This window comes from Pan troglodytes, chromosome 1 (genome assembly GCF_028858775.2).
Source record: "Pan troglodytes isolate AG18354 chromosome 1, NHGRI_mPanTro3-v2.0_pri, whole genome shotgun sequence".
Classification (NCBI taxonomy): Eukaryota; Metazoa; Chordata; class Mammalia; order Primates; family Hominidae; genus Pan; species Pan troglodytes.
The window spans coordinates 161,094,876-161,116,386 of NC_072398.2; the positions used below are offsets into that span (position 1 = coordinate 161,094,876).

At 36.2% G+C, this 21,511-nt stretch overlaps 1 protein-coding gene across 9 annotated transcripts in view; it reads right to left on the minus strand.

The window, feature by feature from the left end:
- LRRC7 (leucine rich repeat containing 7) overlaps positions 1–21,511 on the minus strand; it is a 571,260-nt gene that overhangs the window by 238,176 nt on the left and 311,573 nt on the right. The gene's annotated exons all lie outside the window — the stretch shown is intronic.

Genomic DNA, 21,511 nt, shown 5'->3' on the forward strand with positions numbered 1-21,511 from the left:
ATATAAAAGGACAACTCTCAGAAATAATGGACTGTACAATAAAAATAACAATGGGTAAGAAATCTAAACGAGACCATTGTGAAATGTGCCTCATAATGAAAACTCACTTCAATCAAAGAACTGTAAAAGACACGAAGTCTAATTGCATTATTTCTTATGGGTAATTATAGTTACATAAAGCAAATCTTGCATCAACCATTGCTTTTCAACATACTCTCATAAAACAGTATGTTTCTGAACTTGTATTTTATTGAATAAAGATTAATTTTTTGTCAATGTGATAACACTTGGCTAATTGCTCAAAGAGCAAGAAAAGTCTGATTCTTCACATTATTTTTATCATGTGGACAAAACAAGTTGATTATCTAATCTCTTTACTTTTGTACTATACTGATACTTCACTTTATAACGTCTCTGAAAATTGAAGCTTTTTTTTTTTGTTTGTTTTGTTTTGAAACAGGGTCTGGCTCTGTCACCCAGGCTGGAATGCAATGGCAATCTCAGCTCACTGCAACCTCCACCTCCTGGGTTCAAGCAATTCTTGTGCCTCAGTCTCTTGAGTAGCTGGGACTACAGATGCATGCCACCATGCCTGGCTAATTTTTGTATTGTTTTGTAGAGACGAGGTTATACCACGTTGCCCAGGCTGGTCTCAAACTCCTGGAATCAAGTGATCTGCCCACCTCAGCCTCCCAAAGTGCTGGGATTACAGGTGTGAGCCACCACACCTGGTCCCAATTAAAGCTTTTTAATTTCATCAACCAGATAACTAATTTTTAAAATCAATTTAACAAACATCATTTGAGTATGTATTAGATTCCAGGCACTGGGCTAAGGATGGGGATTAACATGTGGCTGTTGCCTTCAGGTCCTCACAACCTAATGGAGTAGTTATAAAAGCTCCCAATTAGTAATAATAATGGCTATTATAAAGTCTTATTATGTGTGTCATAGCAATTCAAGGATTAACAAAGCAGACACAGTTCCTGCCCTGATGGAGCATACATTCTATCATACAATTTAGATATTAAATTATTATGAAATTAATATATTAATTTATTACAGTTGGGAATCATGATACCCAGAAGTCAGAGTACTATGAGAGCTTGTAATCAGGGCTTGATCTACAGATGGCTTTATATAAGATAACACTGGAATTAGGGCTTAAGAGATAATGAGTTCACCAGATGGAGAAGGTAGAATGGGAATCCCAAGCAAAGAAAATAACACTAGCATCAGTATTCAGTTAAGTGTAAAAAGTATTTTGCATGATTTAGAAATAGCAATGTAGTTTTTTAAATAAAGTTCTCTGCAATATGAAGGAGATCAAAGATGATTTTTGTTTTCTTAACATTAATGGCCAAGGAAGAGATAGTTATTTCTCAAGAGCAATTTGCTCTTGGAGAAGGCTGGTTCAGACAATTATTTCCCTATCAGGCTACAGTAGGTCATGTTCCCAGGGTAAAACTGTGCTGAAACTTTACTCTGTGAGCAGGGTTTCATTCTTAGGAATGGAGAACAACTGTTAGCACCAAAACTAGATGAGGAAGCCCACTTCCCCCATAAGAAAAGGGAGGAGTTCAAATGAAACAAGGAGAAATAACTTGCCTCTTCTCTATTTGCTATTTTAATGAGTATTACTACCATGCTCCCAGTAGCCTTTAATAGAAACATGGAAGCTATTCTAAACTTTTTTCTCTGTCATTCTCCAATCAGTTACAAACACCTATGTATTCTATTTCCATTATTATCTCTTGAATGTGTACTCTCTTTTCATCCCCTCTGCCACTGTTTTAGTTTTGCCCTTCTTACTTCTTGGATGATGGCAACCCAGGCATTTGTAACAGCCTCTTCACTAGTCTGCCTGCCTCCACTTTCAGCTGCTTCCAATCCATAACATCGTCACCAGAGTAAACCCCAAAATAATTTGATCATATCATTTCTGGGCTCAGAAATACAATTATTTAAAGAAAAAGTCTAAATTCCTCAATATTGCATTCAAGGAACTTCATAATTTGACACCAGCTTACCTTTCTGGTTTTATTGCCTGCAAAACCACTGTATACATTGTAATTTACAAGCATATTGAACTATTTATAGTGGCTAAATGAATTCGGTTCTCTCATGGGAGTCATTCTCTGGTAGATTTAGTTTTGGAGGTCATGAGATTAAAGCTAGCCATTTTAAATACATCTCAGAGGACTCCTCAGATTAAAAACATGCAATTTAGAATACAGGTTGCATATCCCTAGTGTGAAAATCCAAAATCTACAATGCTTTAAAATCTGAAATATTTTGAGTGCCAACGTGATGCTCAAAGGAAATGCTCATTGGAGCATTTCAGAATTTGGATTTTGAATTTTCATATTAGTGATGCTCAACCAGTAATTGCTTTTTAAGGTAGAATTGTTGGGGAGAATATTTATTATGATTTGGCACCTTAGAAGAATATTGTATGCTGCAATAAAACTCATAATTTTTATAGATCAAAAATAAGAAAACAATATCAACACTCTTGATTTGTATGCAACCAACTGAGAGCTCTCCTCTGAAGCTGATCAATAAATAATAATTTTTAAAAATGTATGGGAAGAAGTTTATCCTAGAATACAAAGAAGAAAAATGAAGTGTTAGTTTATCACTATTTCTTAATTTAAAAGCTATTAAAACAGATGTAGATTCTGGGTTTTATGATAAGGACCAAAACTAAATGGAACCTCTATTATGATTACTTCTCTTCCAAATCCACACGATGTGTACTTGTGATCCCATAAAAACTATTGACTCTCTTCCATACCCGTCTCACAGGCAACAGACTCCTATCAGTAATATTGTTTATTAGTTGGAGCAAGGGTTTGCAGCTGATAGCCTGCAGGCCAAATCTGGTCCGCTGTTCTTTTTATACAGCCTACAAATTTGGAATGGTTTTTACGTTTTTAAATAGCTGGAAAAAGACAAAATAATAATATTTTATTATATGTGAAAAGGATATACATTTCAAATTTCAGTGTTCATAAAATAAATTTTATTACAGCAAAGCTATTTAGTCTGTTTGTGCTGCTATAACAGAATACCACGGACTGGGTCATTTATAAAGAAGAGAAGCTTATTTTCTCACAGTTCTGGAGGTTGGGAAGTCCAAGATCAAGGCACTGCCATCCGGTGAGGGACTTCTTGTTGTACACTCCAAGAAGGGAGGAAGGCTAAGTCCTCATACGGCCGAAGAGCTGCACGAAGCCGCTTTTAAAACAGCTTAATCCTATTAAGGAGGGAGCAGTCCTTACAGCCTAATCACCTCTTAAAAGCCCCACCTGTTGAAACTACCACATTGGCAACACCTGAATTTTGGAGGGGCCACATTGAAACCATAGCAATCGTTTTATTGGAACACAGCCATGATCATTTGTTTACATATCATCTATGGCTGCATTTGTGCTTACAATGGCAGAACTGAGTAGTTACAGTGGAGACCTGATGGCTCACAGAGGGGAAAATATTTACTATCTGACCCAATTTGCTGAATCCTGAGTTACAGTGATATGGAATAGTTGGAAATTGTAGGCTTTAGTAATTTTTTCTTTTTATTGGCTCCCTGGCATCTGGCATTTTGGCAATTCTCTACTTCAGGAGTCTTGTTAGGAGGCAAAGTTTCCTCTCCAGAAAGGTAAAAGCATCCCTGACAGCGAACAGCTGGTAGCTGGTCTGGTTACAACCACCTATGCTATGGTATTTCCCTGCTGATCATAAACAATTCCATGAAACATCATCAGTGATTGACAATTCTTTGTGACCACAATGATACAAAATAAAAACAAGACAACTTCATAATTATGCCTGAATAGAGATAAAAACAAAGACTTTGTGCTTCTGCTAATATGAGAGACTACTGCTGCTTCTCCAATAACTCTAACTCCTTTCCATTCCTTCTGCTCACAGATAAAAAAATACTAAAATCTCCAATAGCCAAATGTCCCATTTTTAGAGAATGCCCAATCCCAAAGTGATAATCCCCATTTTTTGAACACTTTCAACATAATCTCTAGGTCCCTTCTAACTCCCTCTTACTGAGATGCTGCGTGGTTCTCCATGGTATAGGATCTCTGTTGCAGCAGCAATGAATAAACCTAATGTTGTTAACTAAGTATATTTGGTGGTATCTTCTTGATGGGTCTCAACTTTTAACCCTCTTAGAAACCAGATATTTGGCTTTTAAGCCTTTCTGGTGTCAGTGAATTGGGCGCTCAGGCGATACAAGTCAGACACATGCTTCTTATCCTCCACAGATACTATCTACAGAAGTTCCTGACCACTTAGAATTGATTATCATTTGAGCAGCAGCAGCAGCAGCAGCAGCAGTGATGATAGCAACAGAAACTGCAAGCTGATGATGCAGTAGCAGTGGCCAGTGCCCAGCGCTGGCAGAGTACCAGTGCAAACTGTGGCATTCAGTGTTCGGTGCTGTTGCAATGGTATTACACTGTAGTGTTCTTTTAAAATTGCTTTTGCTTAGTTTCTAAGTTTAACTTGTCTTGCTATCAATTATTGCATTTATTCAAGTTCCTCCCATTAAAGTCCTTTTCAGCTAAAATCACAGTTAGTTATTGTGTGATACATATGAATCCAATCGAACAATATTCTTCATAATCTCCCTATGTAACTTCAGGCATTTGATGACTTTGAAATATAGCTCTCCAACCACAGGTGCAAAGTTCTAGGTCTAAATTTCTTATTGTCTACTGACTGGCTCCACTTGAATATACCATGTGCCTTTCCAATTTATTATGTTGAAAACAAAATTCATCATCTCCCCAGACCTTCCTTATTTTCTGTCTATGTGGTTGATATTCCCTAAAACAGAAACCTGGGAGGTATTCCTTACCCCATGATGAATTATTCACCAAGCCCTATGAATTCTACTCTCTCTGAAATACATCCTTTCTCATCTACATAGCTACTTTATAGCTCTAGTTCAAGGCTTCAGTTAATTCTCCCATGGATTAACACTACAACTTTGTTAACTGGTTACCATGTCTTCCATTGTGCCCGCTATAATCCACTCTGCACGGAGCAGCCATTGAAATCTTTCCAAAATGCAAGTGACAAAATGCAAGTAATATAGAAACTCTCTTTCAACTCCCATTTGCCAGAAGTTTCCCCAGAATAAAAACTCACATGACACTGTATCTTCAAAGACTCTTCAAAAATGGCCTTGCATTAAGATTGACACGGCACGTTCAATCGTGCTACATGGAATATGTATTGGTATCCATGTTTCTGTCTAATAAAGATCCATTTTGGTTTATAAGCAGAAAATGATTCTGCTAGAACATTTTTTTTTAATAAACCTTTGCTGTCCCTTTGTACTTAGCACCACAATGCCATAGCATAAATTGATTCTATGAAGCATTCATGCATTCGTTCAACAAATATTTATTAAACACCTATTATGTCCCAGGCCTTATTCTATGAGATAGGAGTAAAGTCAAAAGCAAAACAGATAAAGTCTCTGCCCTCATGGAAATACCATTATTGTGGGGAGAAATGTACAAGAAGGAAGTAGAAATAAATATACAACATACAGAGTGGTGGTAAGTGCTATGAAAAAAATAAAGCAGGGTAAGAATTATAGACAGATTGTAAGGGATGCTACTTCATGTAAAGTGCCCAAAGAAAGCCACTCTGAAAAGCTAATGTTTTATTGAAGTTCTAAAGGAAGTGAGGAAACATAATGATATGATATAGCATATATACACATAAAAGACTAAACTGAATAAAAGCATGAGTACTGAAGTCAGATTGTCTGGAATCAAATTTGAGTTCTGTCACTTACTAGCAATGTGATATGACATTCTACTTCTCTGTACCTCAGTTTCCCTGTTTATAAAATGGGAATATTGTTGGGTTGTACATCTTCAGAGTGGTAGCAGATGTAAAGTGCTTAAACAGAGTACATGGTAAGTACTCAATAACACAAATTATTATCATCGGAAAAATGATGCTAAAACAAAGCATTACATTTGGAAGAAAATCTCTCAATATCACAAAACCTAGTCAATAATTTGTAGACAATAGGAGAACTGAAGGCTCTAGTAGAAGTCAAATAATGAAGACTCAGAGGCTAACCTTTGAGCAGAAGCATAAGCAACCAACAAAGAAGGCTTTATAGTATTCATCTAAGGGTCCATGGAATATCTACTCTGTACCAAGTACCATGCCACAGAATAAAAACAAAGCTGAAAAGTTAGACATTCTCTTTTTTTTGTTGCAGAAAATTTATAGTGTAACAAGAAAGACCTAAACTAAAAAAATAATTATAGTGCAGGCTATAAAGGCAATGGTATAGGAAGGACAGAGAGGATACTGGGAGTTTATGAGTGGAATAGTAATAAGGCTTTGAAATAAGAAACAGGCATACCAGTCAGGCACTGTATAGAGAATCATCTAGATCTAGCCACAACCATTTCAGCAGCCTCACTTTTAATCCATGTATAAGATACCTATAAAATAATAAATATCTAAAATATGCTCACTGAATTTTCATATACTGACTATCTGTGTAATCGACATCAAGATGAAGAAACAGGTTGATTAATGGGTACATATATAGTTTGATAGAAGAAATAAGATGTAGTGTTTGATAGATCAGGAGGGTGAGTATAATTTATAATCATCTATTGTATATTTCAAATAGCTAGAAAAGAATAATTTGAATGTTTCCAGCATAGACAAAAGAAAAATATTTAAGGTTATAAATATCTCAATTATACTGATTTGATCTTTACAAATTATATGAATATATGAAATTATCACATGTACCCTGAAAATATGTACATCTATTATGCATCGATATAAAATACAATTAAAAAAAAGAAGCACGCTATTACCAGAGTCCAAAAGCAGCCCCCCTTCAGGCACCCTTTTAGTCACTATCATACTTCCCAAAAGATAACCACTATTGTAATTTCTAATACAATAATATCATACTTCCCAAAAGATAACCAGTATTGTAATTTCTAATACCATAGAGTAATTTTGCCTCACGTTGTATCCTATATAAATGAAGACATTTATTATCTTTGCGGCTTCTTTTCCTCAACATTCATACAAAGACTTGTACATAAATATTCATAGCAGCCTATTTGCAATAGCCCAAATCTGAAAGGAAGCAACACAAATATTCACCACTAGGTGAAAGAATAAACAGCCATGGAATATTTCTACAATGGAATATTATTCACCAATAAAAACTGATAAACATACAACATGGATCAATCCCAGAATAATTATGCTCAGTGAAAGAATCCAGGCAGAAAAAGAGAATATACTGTATAGTTACATTTACATAAAACTCCAGAAAAGTCAGACTCATCTATAGTGATAGAAAGCAGAACAATATTTGTCTGGGTGGGGAGTGGGGTGAATAGTGCCTTGGGGACACCGTTGGGGCTGATGAATTTTGTTCATTATCTTAATTACAGTGATGCTTTCACTGGTATGTATATATTTCAAAACTTGTAAAATTCTACACATTTTTCTGTTTTATTTAGAGTTTATTAGTATACAAAAATATCATATTATTAATATACACAGTTTGGTGAGCTTGTATATATTATAAATTCAAGTTTCTATTGCCACCATCCAGATAGGAGGTTTACATCACCTCCAAAAGTTTCCTTGTGTACCTTTGCTTTTTTGTTTTCTGGGTTTTTGTGTGTGTGTTCATTTATTTTTGTAGTAAGAACACTCAACGTGAGATCCACCTTCTTAATAATTGTTTTTTTTGAGATGGAGTTTCACTCTTGTTGCCCAGGCTGGAGTGCAATGGCGCAATCTTGGCTTACTGCAACCTCTGCCACCTGGGTTCAAGCGATTCACCTGCCTCAGCCTCCCGAGTAGCTGGGATTACAGGCAAGCACCACCACGCCTGGCTAATTTTGTGTTTTTAGTAGAGATGTTGTATTTTAGCAGAGGTGTTGGTCAGGCTGGTCTTGAACTCCCGATCTCGGGTGATCCGCCTGCCTTGGCCTCCCAAAGTGCTGGGATTACAGGTGTGAGCCACCCCCCCCGGCCTAAATTTTTATGTACACAATACCTTATTGTTGATAACGGCCACTGTTTGTTGTACAGAAGATCTCTGGAACTTACTCATATTGTATAACTGTAACTTTATACCCCTGACATCTTCTGGTAACCATCATTCTACTATTTACTTCTATACCTTTGATTATTTTAGGTGCCTCATATTAGAGATATTACACAGCATTTGTCCTACAACTGACTTATTTTAGTTAACATAATGTCTTCCAGGTCCATCCATGTTTTTAAAAATGGTAGCATTTTTGTCTTTTTAAAGGCTGATTAATATTTCATTGTGTGTAATGTGTACAAATGCCACATTTTTTATTCATCTGTCCATAGACATTTAGGTTGCTTTTCTTTCTTGAATATTGTGAATTTGTACATGTTAAGTATGTCAGTTTATTAGATGGCAATTGTACTTCAATAAAACTGTTTTCAAAAACAAAAAGGAGGCTAGGATATTTTACTAACAAATGTGAGGAAATGAATTCAATATGTATTCAAACCTCCAACAAAATCATCACATATCCTCATATCTTGAATTCATTTTGGGTGGTCTCTATTCAGCTGTGCATAGTAATTAAGAACAAGGTGAGAGTCACACTGCCAGGGTTCAAATCCTTCCCCCACACCTTACCAGCTTCCTGACCTTGGGCAAGTTACTTCTTTGTGTTTTAGTTTCTTTATTTGTAAAATGGGGAAAATAATAATACCTACTTCAAGATACTATGAGGGCTATGTGAATTAATACATGTAAAGAATTTAGAGCTCAATAAATATTAGCAACTATATTACCTATTAGATTCTGGTCCCTAGATTAGGTAAAATAAAATGATCACTATTTCTTGAAAAATCAATGCAATGAGGTTTATTTCTCTTTGTTGATCTAACCGTTATACTGGAATATAAAACCACTCTTGAATAGGCTCTGTTCTATTGCTCAAACCTCACGTCTTGACATTCAGTAGCCGATGCCTCCCACACCAATGAATCTCCTTGTATCCTGCACAGTTCATCAGTTTCTCATTCATCTCCCTGCTTTTGCACATGACTTTCTTTGGCCTAGAATATCTCTTCCTCAAAACCAAGAGCTCATTGAGAGGACTAAAAAAAAAGTTTGGTTTTCAAGTATGAGAAATTTTATATTAAAAATTAAATTAAAAAATCTCTTAAAATAGCATATGCCTTGATATTATTAGAAGCTACATGGTTCCCATAACTTATATCAAGGAATACTGAAAGTACATTACTCAGTGGTTACATATAGAAACATTCTGAGCTATTTACCCATATTTATGGTAATTATTGTAGGAAATAATTTACATTTCAAAGTTTTACCAGTTTGTATAAAATTCTTCTACAAAGTTTCTACTTATAATAAAAATTACAATTCCAAACACTTTTTCAAGAAAAAAATATAGAATGTATTTCAATACATAGCATAAGCTGAAACAAAAATTAGTGTATTATCCATACCAAATGACATTAAAGTTCTTATTAGTTGAATGGGAAATATTTTTTATGCTCCTCTTACGAGGTTAATGTGTAGTTCAAAAAACATATTTTTGAAAACATTGTTTTATGTGCTTTGAAAAGTTTAATACATGTTAGCTGTCTGAGATTTTGTTACATTTTCAATCTTGAATCTTAGGAAATGCAAAAGAAACCACCTTGATTTTAAAAGGGTGGAAAAATAAAATTGATAGCTAAAGACATTGAGTCGTAAATTAAGGACAGTATTACATTATTGCAAAGAAATTGATACTCTTTTAACCATATGAAACCCATTGATTATTTCTTCAATCTCCCATTGTGAGGACTGAATGGTTAATCTGTGATTCAAGAACCCAAAATGTACCTGGATGTATTTTTAAAAATGAAAAACACCTCAAAAGAATAAGCAATTCTTGTAACATGTGATGAATAGCTATCATTCACAAGAAACATTAATATAATTTGATTCTTAATCAAGTGCCTTGGAGGTAAATCAAATAAGCAACACTAGCATAAGTAATTTGATTTCTTAAACAGAATTCAAGCAAAACTATACTCTGCAGGCAAAACAGTCAAGTTGATACAAGATGGAGTACTGGAGAGAAGGGGTTTGAATCTGGTTTCTGCCACTTTCTATCAAAGTGATCTTGAGTAAATAATTGTTTAATTTCTCTGAGACTCAATTTTCTCATGTTTAACAGAATGACAACACATACCTCACTCAGTTGTTACAAGGGTCAGTGAAATAATGCATGTAGGTAAAGAGCTCGGCATGTCCAGTAAATAAATAGTATCTACCTCTCATTATTATGGAATAAGGGACAACTTATAGGCTAAATCAGTTTTGTCTGGCTTACTGTTTTGTTAGAGGGATGACAGTTTGAGTCGTAATTCATACGATTTCATGTATCTTCAGGTCAATTACAGTACCAGAAGGAATTTTAAAGATGTGTATTGTATCGTATCATATTTAAATACATCATTGGATTTATCTGCGTGGTGTTGCTCCAACATTTTTTTCTCATTTGAGTTTTTAACTCATGCCTTGAGTACCAACTGTGTCCTTGCTACTCACATAGGTAATCTTTAAGAGTTACCACTTAGTGAGGTCCAAACTCCTCACCCTACCTTTCCACTTTTATTTCTACCACTGTTTTTAACTTACTTCCCTGATCAGAAAACCAGGCCACTCCTCATTCAATAAATATATGTCAGACTTTCCTACATCCACTATTTTTTCTGCCTGATATGCCGCTGCCGTCTTTCCAATAGTTGAAATATAACTGCTCCCCTTTTACGATACTTTGGAGTTTTCAATTTATTCAGTTTTATTGAGCTATAATTGACATAAACAAATAGTATATATTCAATATACAGAGTGATGTTTCAATATATGTATACATTGTGAAATTATTACCACAATCAAGTGAATAAAGATACCCATCACTTCACTTTTTTTTTCTTTTTTTGTGATGAGAATACAGGCACGTGTCATTTTATTGCACTTTATTGTGCTTCACAGGTATTTCATTTTTTACACATTGAAGGTTTGTGGCAACCCTGTGTTGAGCAAGTCTATTGGCACCATTTTTCCAACAGCATGTGCTCACTCATGTCTTTGTATCACTTTTGGTAATATTAAACTTTTCCTTTATTGTTTTATCTATTATGTTTATTTATAATCAGTGATTTTTTTTTTCGTTTTTGAGACAGAGTCTTACTCTGTTGCCCAGGCTGGAGTTCAGTGTCATGATCTCGGCTCACTGCAACTTCCACCTCCTGGGTTCAAACAATTCTCCTGCCTTAGCCTCCTGAGTAGCTGGCACTACAGATGTACACCACCACACCTGGCTAAGTTTTGTATTTTTAGTAGAGGTGGGGTTTCACCATGTTGGCCAGGCTGATCTTGAACTCCAGGCCTCAAGTGATCCACCCACCCTGGCCTCCCAAAGTGCTTGGATTACAGGTGTGAGCCACCATGCCCAGCCAATGATCAGTGATATTTGATGTTACTACTATTGTAATTGTTTTGGGGAGCCATGAACCATGCCCATATAAGATGGAAAAGTTAATTTGATAAATGCTGTGTATATTCTGCCTGTTCCACCAAAAGACCATTCCTCTCTCCCTCTCCTTGGGATCTCTATTCCCTGAGACACAACAATATTGAAATTAGGCCAATCAATAACCCTATAATGGTCTCTAAGTGTTCAAGTGAAAGGAAGATTTGTGGGTCTTCCACTTTAAATCAAAAGCTAGAAATGGTTAAGCTTAGTGAGGAAGGCATGTCAGAAGCTGGAGTCAACCAAAAGCTATACCTCTTGTGCCAAACAGTTAGCCAAGTTGTAAATTCAAAGGAACATTTCTTGAAGGAAATCAAAAGTGCCACTTCAGTGAATACATGAATGATAAGAAAGTGAAACAGCCTTACTGCTAATATGGAGAAAGTGGTAGTGGTCTGGACAGAAGATCAAACCAACCACAACATTCTCTTAAGCCAAAGACTAATCCAGAGCAAGACCCTAACTCTCTTCAATACTATGAAGACTGAGAAAAGTAAGGAAGCTGAAGAAGAAAAGTTTGAAGCTAGCAGAGATTGGTTTATGAAGTTTAAGGAAGTAAGTCATCTTCATGACATAAAAGTGCAAGGTGAAGTGACAAGTGCTGATGTAGAAGCTGCAGTGAATTATCCAGAAGATCTAGCTCAGATAATTAATGAAGGTGGCTACAATAAAAAACAGGTTTTCAATATAGATAAAATAGCCTTCCTTTGGAAGAAAATGCCATCTGGGACATTCAAAGCTAAAGAGGAAATATCAATGCCTGCCATCAAAGCTTCAAAGGACAGTCTGACTCGCTTATTAGAGGCTAATGCCACTGGTAAATTAAAGTTAAAGCCAATGCTCATTTACCATTCTGAAAATCTTAGGAGCCTTAAGAATTATGCTAAATCTATTCTGCATGTGCTTTAGAAATGGAACAACAAAGTCTGGATGACAACACCTCTGTTTACATGGTTTACTGAATATTTTAAGACTACTGTTGAGACCTACTGCTCAGAAACAAAGATTCCTTTCAAAATATACTGTTCATTGACAATGCACCTAGTCACCCAAAAGCTCCCAAGGAGATGTACAAGATTAGTGTTGTTTTTATGCCTGTGAATACAACATCCATTCTGCTGTTAATGGGTCAAGGAGTAATTTTGACTTTCAAGCCTTATTATTTAAGAAATACATTTTGTATAGCCAGATAGTGATTCCTCACATGGACCTGGGCAAAGTAAATTGAAAACGTTCTGGAGAGGATTCACCATTCTAGATGCCATTAACAGCAATCATAATTTATGAGAGGAGATCAAACCATCAACATTAACATAAGTTTGGAAGAAATTGATTCCAACCCTCATGGATGACTTTGAGGGGTTTAAGGCTTCAGTCTAGAAAGTAATTTCAATGTGGTAGAAAGAGATCTAAAATTAGAAGTGGAGCCTGAAGATGTGACTGAATTGCTGCAATCTCATAAAACTTTAACAGACAGGAAATTGCTTCTTATGGATGATCTAAGAAAGTGATTTCTTTCCTCCTCCTCCTCCTCCTCTCCTTCTTCTTCTCTATCTCCTTACTCTTCTTTTAGACAGGGTCTCACTCTGTCTTCCAGGCTGGAGTGAGTGGCACAGTCTTGACTCACTGAAGCCTTAACCACCCAGGCTCAAGTGATCCTCCCACCTCAGCCTCCTGAGTAGCTGGGACTACAGGTGCATGACACCACACCTAGCTAATTTTGTATATTTTTGTAGAGACAGAGCTTTGGTGTGTTGCCCAGGTTGATAGCGAACTTCTGGGCTGAAGTAATCCACCTGCTTTAGCCTCCCAAAGTGCTGGGATTACAGGAGTGAGTCACTGCACCTAGTGAAAGTGGTTTCTTGAGATGGAATCTACTCCTGGTAAAGATGCTGTGAACATTGTTGAAATGACAAGAAAGAATTCAGAATATTACATAAACTTATTAATAAAGTAGCCATAAATGTTTGAGAGGATAGACTCAAATTTTGAAAGAAGTTCTACTGTAGGTAAAATGCTATCAAATAGCATCACGTGCTACAGAGAAATCTTAGCATCTTAAAGAGAAAGATGTTCTAGAGAAATCTTTCATGAAAGGAAGAGTCAATCGATGCAGCAAACTTCATTGTTGTCTTATTTTAAGAAATTGCCGGAGCCACCATAACCTTAATCAACCACCACCCTGATCAGTCAGTAGTCACTAACATCAAGGAAAGACCCTCTATCAACAGAAATATTGCTACTTGCTGAAGCATCAGAAGATTGTTAGAATTTTTAGCAATAAAGTATTTTTTCATTAGGATATGTATATTGTTTTTAAAGACATAATGCCATTGTACACTTAATAGACTACAGTATATTGTAAACATAATGTTTATATGCAGTGGAAAACAATAGTTTCTTTGCAATATTTGCTTTATTGTGGTGGTGTGAAACTGAGCCTGCAATATCTCTGAGGTATGACTGTACTTAAGATTCACTCTCTTAGCATATTTCAAGTACTCAATATATTCTTATGCTGTACATTAGGTCTCCAGCGTGTATCCATTTTACAACTGCAAGTTTGTTTCCTTTGGGCTACATCTCCCCATCTTCCCTACCCCCAAACAGCTGGTAACCACCGTTCTACTCTCGGATTCTGTCTGTTTTTTTTTTTAGATTCCACCTATAAATGAGATCATGTAGTATTTTTCTTTCTGTGTTTGGCTTATTTCACTTAGAAAAATGCCCTCTAGTTTCATCCATGTTGTTACAAATGGCAGAATCTCTGTTTTTAAGGCTAAATGATATTTATATAGTGTTTATATTTGTGTGTGTAGGTATGTACATATATGATGCAATTTCTTTATCCATTCATCAGTCAATAGGCATTTACGTTGTTTCCATATTTTGGCTATTGTGAATAATCCTGCAATGAACATGGGACTGCAAATCTCTCTTTGATTTTTTTATTTTCTTTGGTTATAATATATACAGAAGGGGAATTGCTGGATCATATGGTAGTTTTAACTTTTTAAGGAATCTTCGTACTGTTTTCTGTAATGGCTGTACCAATTTACATTCTCAGCAATTTACCTTTTCTCTACTCTCTTTCCAATATCTAGTTATCTCTAGTCTTCTTGATAATACCCATCCTAACTGGTATACTGTGATAACTCATGGCTTTGATTTGCATTTTCCTGATGATTAGTGATGTTGAACATCTTCTCATATACTTGTTGTCATTCATAAGTCTTCTTTGGAAAAATGTTTATTTACATCCTTTGTCGATGCCATTTTGTAAACTGGGTTATTTTTTGTTTGCTTTTTTTTTTTTTTTTTTTGCTATTCAGTCGTATGAACTTTTAAAATATATTTTGGATATTAACTTCTTATTAGATATATAGTTTGCAAATATTTTCTCCCCATTTATAGGGTGCCTTGTATTTGTTCTTTTTTTTTTTTTTTTTAATCGGGAGACAGGGTCTCACTCTGTCACCCAGGCTGGAGTGCAGTGGTGCGATCATGGCTCACTGCAGTCTTGATCTCCTCGGTTTCAGTGATCTTCCCACCTCAGCCTCCCAAGTAGCTGGGACCACAAGCATGCAGTACCACTCCTGGTTAATTTTGTTTTATTTTTTTGTAGAGATGGGGATCTTACTATGTTGCCCAGACTAGTCTTGAAGTCTGGCCTCAGTGATCCTCCTGCCTTGGCCTCCTAAAGTTCTGAGATTATAGGTGTGAGTCACCATACCCAGCCTGCCTTTTTATTTTGTTGACTGTTTCATTTGCTGTGTAAAAACCTTTTTGTTTGAGTTAGTCTCATTTGTTTTTCTTTTGTTGCCTGAGCTTTTGGTGTCATAATAATTCAAAAGGAAGTGACAGCCATATGCATATTAGTTGAACGATGCTAACAATTTCAAACTCAACAATGTTCTAGTAGCATGATTAGAACTAATAGCACATACAAGTACTGGTTTCATTGGAAATTTTGATAGGAATAATATTGGAAATAGTTTCATATTTTTATAGATACAGGGACCTATTTTAGACATTTTAATTTTGTTGTTATTGCATATAATAGTACTTCTGACACTCAGCAGAAGATTGCATTTCCTCTGATTGCCATATCCCCTCTATTCATTTAACAAATCTAACTTTGGACAAAGCACTTTTCTATCCAGTGGAGATATAATGATGAATAAGACATAGTCCCACTTTCAAAGAGCTCAAGAAAGCAGACCTTCAAACAACTAATTAAAATATGATGTGATAACATTTTAGAAATTTTATATCCAAAGTCCCATGTGCACATGTTTGGGTATCCAGGGAAATCTTCAAAGAGGCATTGACATTTGGACTGGATCTTAGTCAAACTAATAAAGGGAAGCAGATTTATAAGTCAATCAAAAACAGTTATAAATGCAAGATGCATTATTCTGGCTTTGCAATTTGTTGCTAGTTGCTTTGAACATGGCTGTGTCTTTTTTTTCTGGAAAATACTTTTGAAATTAAATCACAAAGCCACAGAGTAAAGCCCTGATTTAAGGAACAACCTAGAAGCAGTTTTTGTAAAACTTCTTCTTTTTTTCGTTATATATGACAAGAATAAGCTACACTCTGATGAAAGTCCTTTGAATTTCACTTCCAAAAATGTCTCCCAATTTTGTTTACTTTTTCTTCCCTATTATCAATCATACTCTCCTTCTTTTGTCATGATTACAGCAACTGGTCTCCCTGTCCTTCGTATTCACTCCCATGATACTTTCATAAAGGCTACTTAGAGAAACATAGACCCCAAATGGCAATTTCTGTCCTGAGGTTGTTGTCAACATTTAAGGGGATCTAAGAACTTGGCTCACAGCACTTCTTACTGATATTTTCTATCCTACTGCATAGCACACCAAAATTCCTAGGAAAACCTGACTCTCCTACCCAAAGAACTCTCTTTCCTGACATCACGTCTACCCCATCTTCTGCCCTGATCATCTCCTTGCTCAGTGCTGAAGTCCTACAGTGCAAGCTCCTGATGTCCTCTCACCTCCAGCTCCCACAAGGAGCCCACGAGAGAGAATAATTCTCCTCCTTTGACTTTTATTTGAGAGCATCTTGCAGTGACTGTTGTCTTTTCTTCTCTCAGGAAGTGGACACAGAGAACAAAGCTAAGTGGGCAAGGAGGAAGGAAAAATATAAAAATCTCCATTTTATCCCATCCCATTTTAATTTGCCTCTTTTTCTCCCCTACCCAGAGTATGCAAACATTTCTCCAGTGTCTCGGAGCATTTCCCGGAGAAATACCAACTTCCTGTAATTAAAACACATTCGTATTAGTAGTTAACCTCCCCTCTTCTAAGGAAGAGTCTTAGTTTTATGGGTGGTAAAATAGCTCCTTGTTACTTTAACAGCAGCAAACAAGACCAACCTTCAGGGTTCCGGGTTTGTCCCGTTCACCCTGACCAAGGCAGGGGACCCTGACTCCATGGCTTAGGGAATGAATCTGCAGTCCTTAACCTGGGATTGTTCCTGAGAATTTCTGTTCAGTATGGAAATTTTGACCTGCTCCGTTTCCGACCTGAGTTGGTTCACCCCTCCTTAGAAAACCGAGTGGTCCCCGCTCCAGGAAGGTCACCATATTGATGCCAAACTTAGTGTTGCCACCCCATCAGCATAATACACTACAGCCTAGAACTCCTGGGCTCAAGAAATCCTCCTGCCTCAGTCTCCTGAGTAGCTGGGACTACAGGCATGTGCCACCCCGCCTGGATGTTCTGCAGTATTTCCAACCAGCGCTGAGAAATCTCTCATTCCTACCGAGGCCACAGCGGACCGCTGGGCCCCTCTAGGAACCGTGCTTGGCAGGACCACTTCCCACTCCTAGGGGTTTGGAGATGTGGTTTCTCGAGAGCGGGTCCTTTCAGTAGCCTCTCAGAAACCGTCTTTGGTGCTGTCTTCTGAGACTCCAGTTTCATTCATCAGAGAGTTCTTGGCCTGAGGCCAGTCATGACATTAGGCCTGGAAATTTTTGTCAGATTTCCTACTTAGTGGGTTCTTTGTTTTTGAGTTTGTCCCTTCCTCGTAACAACTAAGTGGCAGGCATATTCTGGCCAGTGCGCAGTCTTTTTTTTTTTTGTTTTTGTTTTTTTTAAGCAGTTTTAGGTTTACAGCAAAATTGAGAGGAAAGCACAGAGATTTCTCATATACTCCCCACCCCAACACATGCATAGCTTTCCCTAATATTCACATTCCCGGCCTGAGTGGTACATTGTTTCAACTGATAAACTACATCTACACATTATAGTCACCCAAAGTCCACAGTTTACATTAGGGTTCACTCTCGGTGTACATTTGATGGGTTTGGACAAATGTATAATGACATGTATCCATCATGGATGGATTATAATATATATTTGACGGATTTGGACAAATGTATAATAACGTGTATCCATCATGGATGGATTATAATATATATTTGACGGATTTGGACAAATATACACCATATATATAAATATATGTATATATACATTTTATAATATATATTTATATATAAATATTATACATAGCAGAGTAAATATATATCACACACAGCTTGTTCTTTTATATATATATACATTTATTTATATATATAGTATCATTATCCATCATGCAGAGAGTCTTCACTGCCCTAAAATCAAAGTCTGTTTATCCCATTAGCTGCACTATAAACCTGTGATTTTTCTAGTAACTAGTAGATCACACAAACAACTCCAAAATTCGCTTTATCTTCAGTTCTACAGTAACAGTCAAATCAGCAAGGCAGCCATTCTCAGTTAGTGGGGTGGATCTTGAATATAGACTCAGAAAATCTGCCAGAAGCCTTGTCTTCTCCTGCAGAAAGAATTTTTAAATTTTTATGACTTGAATGACCTCATCATGCCACCTAAGTCTGTTTCTTCATCTGAACAAGCATTCTTAAATCAGTCGTGCATTCTCTAAAAACACTGTATCTCCAATCTCAGTGTGACTATCAAAATGTCCCGTTGGCTCCACAGTGGATTTTCAAAGATAACACAGCTTGTTCTAGATGCACTTTTGCCCCTTTATGTTTTAAATGCAGATGTCAGTCTGTCACTATTTAAGAGCATTCTTGTTTTTTTTTTTTTCTAAGATAAGGATACTTTGGAGAAGTGAGTTTACTTCTCCAAGAAACTAATGAAGCTTGTGATACCTCTAGTATCTAGAATCTAGTAGTAACGACAAACAGGAAGTCCAATCTTTACACAAATACCTGTTTTAAATCTTTAAGGTAGGGAGGCAATACAGTTCAAATCTTTAGTCTTCAGCAAATTTTATTAAAATATCTTGACATGTTTTCTTCTACTTTCACATAACTGCACTTCTGATTCTTCTACTCCAGCTGACTCTTTTTCCCTGCCATCCTGTCCTATCTCGGTCCCTCAATTTCTTGTCTCCTCTACACCTTTGATAGTCTCACACCACATCCTTATCACACGTGTTGTTTTCCCAGTGTTCACAGTCTCTTTAGGAGTAAAATATGTCTATTCTGTTTGTCTAATAATAATCTGGCAGAAACCTCACTACAGGTTATGCCAGATTATTATGGGTTATGCTAAGTGTTATGCTAAGTGAAAGGAACCAGACATAAAAGATGTCTACATGAATAATTCTACTTATATGAAATGTTCAGAAAAGGACAATTTATAAAGACAGAAAGCAGTTTAGTAGTTACCTGGGGCTAGGGTAGGAAAGGAGATTAGAATGGGGATTAACTGTGAATAAGCAGGAAGGACTTGGGCACTTGGATAATAGAAATGGCCAAAATTAAATTGTGGTGATAATTGCACTTCTCTATAAATTTATTAAAAATATTGAATTGTACACTTAAAATGAGTTCATTCTATGGTATGTATTTCACACACCTCAATAAAACTGGTTTTTTAAAAAAAGAATTGTCTAAGTAGCTTTAGAGACAGGGTCTTGTTCTGTTGCCCAGGCTGGAGTGCAGTGGTGTGATCATAGCTCATTGTAGCCTCAAACTCTTGGCCTCAAGTGATCCTCCTGCCTTGGCCTCTCAAAGCAATGGGATTATAGGTGTACACCACTACACTTGGCCCAGAGTGGCTTTTGTTATTTGCTTGCTTAGCAAGGAGTTTGAATTCTTACTTAGCCAATGTTATCCCATCACTTACAAATCTAACGTGTCATTCCGCTGCTTAAAACCATTTCATCAAAACCTCTCTATTGCCCAGAAAATAAAGTCTAACCATGTCACGAGAGCCCCTTCACAGTTTCTTCTCTGTCTACCTCATGGTTACTCCTTCCTCATGCTTTCTATTTTACATATTCAACCCCTTGTAACATGGGGTTTTCTCTATGAGCAACACTCATTTTCCTTTTGCCCATTTTAAAATTCCAATTTATGGTTTGAAAGACTCCTCAGGCTTCACCTGGACTTTACAGATAGGACTAAGAAATAGAACTTCTCTGTACTCTTTCTGGGACTTCATCACATCTCCATAATCCTATATACTATGCTGTACTGAATATAATGCTTCACTTGTCTCTGTTCCTTATCAGACCTTAAGCTTCTAAACAGCAGGGACTCCTTGTACATGGTGTTTCTAGTGTTAATCCTTGTGCTTGACACACAGTCGGTCCTCAACAAATGTTTATTGAATTGGATTGAATTAAAGGTTTGCATTTCTCTAAAATTTGCCCAAGCACAAGAGGCGATGAAGAGCTTGGATTTCAGATGTTCTATCTATATGTAAAATACAGCTGAAATCAAAGCAAGTTGTACGTGTGTGAGGGTTGGAAGAATTACTGGTTTAATAAAAGATTTTTACCTCATTGAGATTTGAGCAAGATGTAGTTTCCACATTCTCATGCTGTTCTAAACCCATCTGTTCTGGAATTTTTACTCTACTAGACCTCCAGATGCTATATTTTTGCCCTGGTGATAGTATTTTTTATGCCAATGAATAAATATAGACTATCAGTCTTTATTAACTTATATTGATTGCTAGTGGCAGAAACAAGTGACACAAATAAAACTGACTATGCCTAACATGCCTTCCCTTTAAAAACTGATAAAATAATCATAATTTTTGGTGACAAAATTTAGATCTGCCAGTTTTGGCTCAAGAAAAGTTGATTTGATTAAAAAGATAAGACAAAATAGCAGGAACCTTAATTGGCAAAATTTGATATGGACAAAAAATATGGCTGGTAGAATACAGTTATGAAATTCTTAATGAAGTTCCAGAAACCTGTAACTTCTGAGAAACATACGGGCATATGTATTCTATTCTCTGAGGCACTCCTAAAAGGCATAACAACTGGCTTCTCTTCATGAGATGCCAATAAAATGATGAAAGGCAATACAGAGTGTTGTTCACATCATGCCCCAGGTTCCTGAGAGTAGTCTAATATTATGAAGAAGGAAAGGGTTGTATGGTATTTGTATCGTACAGAATGGGTAGCCACATACTGTACTGCCTTCTTCTTAAGGGGTCGTTTTTGTTGTTGTTTTTCTTTATTGAATATGATTAGCCAAATTTTGGCTTAATATGCATATCCTACTACTCATGAATGTAAAATCAACAGAATATATTTATAAAAGACAGTTCAATTCAATTATTTCAATATAGATGCATATAAAAATATTTCATCTTATTATCATTTTACCTGTTTTTTTTAAAAAGTATATATTGAGGCTGAAAATATATGAAACATCACAGATAAACACAGGCAGTATTTTGTTAAACTGGTATGCATAATTCCTCTTAGAATAAAAGATTAGAGTCACACAAATATTATGAATGAATTTACAATCACTTATGATTGTTGAAGCACTAACCAGGACATATAACATGGACAGTGGGCAAAATAAATCATAT